Source organism: Silene latifolia, chromosome Y, assembly GCF_048544455.1.
Source record: "Silene latifolia isolate original U9 population chromosome Y, ASM4854445v1, whole genome shotgun sequence".
Lineage (NCBI taxonomy): Eukaryota > Viridiplantae > Streptophyta > Magnoliopsida > Caryophyllales > Caryophyllaceae > Silene > Silene latifolia.
In genome coordinates this window covers 12,365,845-12,370,813 of record NC_133538.1, presented here as the reverse complement: position 1 = coordinate 12,370,813, position 4,969 = coordinate 12,365,845, and positions in this window count along the sequence as shown.

Sequence of the window (4,969 nt, the reverse complement as noted above, 5' to 3'; positions counted from 1 at the left end):
GATACGATGTAATTGGATTCAGAGACATCTTCGAGGTCCAAGAGAATCTTCCCTTCTTCGTCTAACTGCATTATTTTCTCTTTGAGGGTTATGCATCTCTCCAAGGGATGATTTACGACCCTATGATATCGACAATATATCGGTTCGTTTGTACGTCCGGCTTCATTTGGTCGTTTAGACTCGGGAAGCTCGATCACCTTCTTTTCTAAGAGATCATCTAACATGCCGGCCAGATCAGAATCCGGGAAGGGGTACTTCTTCTTCTCGAGCTCTTTCAAAGTTGGTCGTGGCTTTCGTGTATCCTTTGAATAGGTTGCCGCCTTCTTGTCTATTTTTGGTCGAGCCGAGATTTTCACCGAATTAGAAGTAGACACCGTCATAACCTCCTTCGAAGTGCTCTTGGATGCCTTGTCTTTTTTCTTATACTCATTTCTCTCCGTCTTTGGTTCTGAATGAGTAAAAATTCGTCCCCCATGACTAGCGATAGTAATCTTCATGTCGTGAGATCGAGTGGAAAAATCCTGGAATGTTATTGGCTTGTTGCCCTGGAGGATGTAGACTAGTTCCAGATTCATTCCTTGGATGCACATTTCAATAGCAGAAGTCTTCGACAAACGATCTTTGCATTCGAGGCTTAAAGAGCGCCACCTACTTATGTAGTCGATAACGGGTTCGTCCTTCCATTACTTCATGTTAGTTAGTTCCGTCATGCTTACAATACGCCTGGTACTGTAGAAGCGAATAAGGAACTCTTTTTTCATCTGGTCCCAACTGTCGATTGACTCGGCGCTTAGATCCGTGTACCAATCAAAAGCTGTCCCTTTCAGAGATCGAACAAACTGCTTGACAAGGAGATCGCCATCAGTACTGGCAGTGTTACAAGTTTCAATGAAATGGGCAATATGTTGCTTGGGATTGCCCTTTCCATCAAACTGCTGAAACTTCGGTGGTTGGTAGCCAATAGGCATCCTCAAATAGTTAATCCTCTTACTATATGGCTTAATGTAACAGTGATTGCCGACGGAGCGAAAGTTTCCATCAAACTGACTTTTGAAGGCCTCCGCGATCATCTTTTGGATGTCTTTAGCAGTAAACGACTTATCCTTATCACGATCATCATCGTTCTCGCTGGCATATTCACTATCTTTGTTATGAAATGACGAAGTAGGCCGCTTCTCCAACTTTTTCGTCAAGGCGACAATCTGCTTGTATTTCTCTTCGTTTTCCTTCTGGAGGTCTTTGAGAATAGTTTTAATTTTATTAAGTTGTTCTTCCGTATTATCGCCCTTAATGACCATGACGGGTGCCACCATGGAATATGACTGTTGGCTTGACATCTCCTCGTTACGTCTTTGTGGTGACGACGGAGACGAACCAACGCTACTGTGGCTATCCTCGGCGGTGGATGGCTCGAACAAAGGGCTAGTGTGAACAGTCATCTTCTCAAAAGTGCCGCACATTATCTCTCGAAATGTTGACGAGACAAACTGAGGGTCGTCGACTCGGATGTGAGAAGATGAACTGAACACATGAGATTCATATGGCCTAGAGTTGTCGGCATCATATGATTCCCTTGGAGCATTGACAGTGACATTGGATTTGCGGGGTCTCATAGTAACGGATGCAGAACGGAGTCTCGCTGCATCGGTACGGAAGAGGATGGATCTGGTCCTGCTCCTTGTAGAAACACCAATGGGCGATCCGTCGAGAGACCCACCGAGGCGGGTTGAGTTTTCATTGGAGGCCATTGAAACGATTGTTACGAAACTTGACTGTGCGGAAAAAGAGATGAGTAGTAGAGATGTCCCACCGAGCGTGCCAAATTTGTAACAACAAATTTGCGTTTATCTGCAAATAAAATGAGAAAACACAAATAGATGCAACAAAATAATAATTTTATTAAATCAAAAGATTTGGGGTACAATCTACTAGTTATTCTACTAATTCAATTTCCGCAATTGAATGAATAAGAGGGTCTTGATTTGCAGACTTGACTCTCCTGTGACGATTTTGATTTGCTTCTCTTCAACTGACTGCAATGGATGCTTGACGTCGGGTCAAAGAGTAGTTTAATATCCAAATCTGGATGACTAGAAATGAATATATTTTCTCTCTTGTTTTCCTCTTGGGAGAGAATTTTTGTAGAGAGGTGGATGTATTTTTCTTTTCTCTTATTTTCTCTTAGAATAGATTTGTAGAGAGTGTTTGTAGAGAAGTTTTTGTTTTCTCTAAAGTGTCTTGTTTGTTGTGTGATTTTTGTGATTACAGAGATTAATCTTCAATGAGAGTGTTTACTCTCCATTTATAAAGACATTTTTTTGTTTGTTTCCCCGGTCAACACATGCTCATACTTCTCCATTGTTTACGTTGAATGGCTCCCTGAAATCATGCTACCTCCCCATATTTTATGAAGCAAACTGAAAGAAAATATTAATCTCATTATTTAACATATTCATATATGTGATTTAATTTAGTCATAAAATTAAATTTAGATCTTATGCATGCAAACATGAATAAGAACATAGAAGAAATCGTTTTCCTTACTATAAAATTTCGGATCAAAGGGCACAAGTAAGATCTCCTTCTTACTTGTTCTTGAGCTTTCTTTATATGGATGAACAAAGATTCAAGCTTAGAATGCCTCCCAAAGATGAATACCCAAGATAACCTCTTAAAAGACTAATATTATTTGAACTAGAACAATATTAATCTTACTAAAATTGACCCAAAATATTTGTTTGTACTCTTGTTTATTCGGTCAAGAGTAAGGGAAGATATTGGAGATTTTCTCTCTTATCTTTCTATAAGTTTTTGTTAGAGATAGTGAATGAATGTTACACTAGTTTGCATGTAGTGTAAGAGTGAAAAAAATAAGCAAAAACTTTTGCTCTTTTTTTATGGAAAAACCGGAAATGGGGAGGGGAAAAAGCCCAATGCATGCTCTCCTTTTCTTCCCAAGAGAAAGCTATGCATGCAAGGCTAGGTGTAGGTTTTATAATTATGCTTTCCACTTATAAATAATCAACACAATTTTTATCCTAAAACTCCGTCCATTTCGGTACACACACATAAAAGGGATGAGTCCATTTTATTTGTGATTTTGTCAATATGTCACATGTGACACATTACATGACATCTTATATATAAAATGTATTTTTAACAATTAAAAATAAACATATTAATAAAATATGTCACTTATAAAAAATAACATAGTAATTCATAATTACTTGTACCAAAAGTGTTTCCAAATTATAAACTACAACATTCTGTATTTATAATAATTTATTCATTCCGTTTCAATTGTTTCCGTAAACAATAATTTCATCTAAGTAATAAAACAATTCGATTACTTAGACCATATCTTATTATAATCAAATTACAATAAGACACGTAAATATTACTTCCAAAATCATCCGTCAATTTTAAGCAATTTAATTAACTTGTATTGACATATGATCAATTAAATAAACAATTAAGAGTGTCACCTTTTAGGTATGACCTAAGGGGATCAACTGGTCACCACCGTCGCACGACAAAAATGTCAAACTCTAGTCAGCCAATCATTACCGATATGTGTGGACCAGTTGACAGTAAAATATTACTTCCCACATGTATTCTTAAAATGAGATTTAAACATGTGATCATTATGATCGACAGTTGTGATCGCATTATTGTCGGAGGACACATATTCCAACAATCTCCCACTTGTCCTCGACAAGTGTGCGTCACCAATTCTCTTGTCCTATTACTATCTCCCACTCAATGCAAGGTGTCATTTAGGTCGTACTTGCAAGTGATCATATCGAGAGTGGTTTCCTCGATCTGGAGAATAACTGATTGACCGGAATTATCTACCATAGATACCTTCCGAGCGTGGCCACGCAATTCCAGTGCATTACTCCTCGAGTGGCCCTGAGATATTGTTATAACCCTGACAAGGAGTGGACAATTCCTATCGCACTCATTCCCTTCGACTAGCCACGGCCATCATAACCCAAAATATGCCCATTAGACCCCATTTACGAAGGTCGTAGTAACATAAATGAAAGTTAATCTGAAAATGTGCCATCTTAGGTGAACAGTCTTTAGTCAAAAGAATCGACTCATTAGAATACTATATTAGCTCTCGCCATGACGAGGCTATATAAATTTGCCAGAACTTTATAAGCGGTCATTAGGCCCGACAACGTGTTCCTAACAGTCTGCCTATGTGATCGACTAGTCATTTTCATATGACTCCATGGCACTTGAACTTGCCATCAATCGCATCACACTCTAGTCACTTCGAGACGTCACCTCATACAAGTGACTATGGGCGAATACTATGTTAATCCGTGTTCACTTTAACGGGGTTCAATTGTCATTACAACCCGTTTGGATGTAACAATGTATAAAGAAAAGATAAAAGACAAATGTGATTATGAACATGAACAAAAACAACACTTTTTATTTCATTTCAAAGTCTAACAAAAACTTGGTACACGTTTAAGTCCCATGGACGCAACATGTCTTTCATGCTTAGCCTGCGATAAAGGCTTGGTGAGCAGATCAGCTATGTTATCATCCGTCCCAACCTTACATATCGCAATTTCCTTTCTTTCAATGAAATCTCTAATTACATGATATTTTCTAAGTACATGTCTAGATCTATTACTAGACTTTGGCTCTTTCGCTTAGAAGATTGTGCCACTATTATCACAATAGAGAGTGATGGGATCATTGGCGGTAGGTACTACTCTTAGACCTTCCGTGAATTTCCTGATCCACACAGCTTCCTTGGCAGCTTCTGATGCTGTAACGTACTCAGCCTCCATTGTTGAATCCGTAGTCACAGCTTCGTTGAAGCTTCTCCAGCTAACGGCACCACCGTTGAGCATGAAAAAGAAACCAGCTTGTGATTTCATGTCATCTCTATCCGTTTGGAAACTTTAGTCCGTGTAACCATTAACACGGAGCTCGGTGTCTCCTC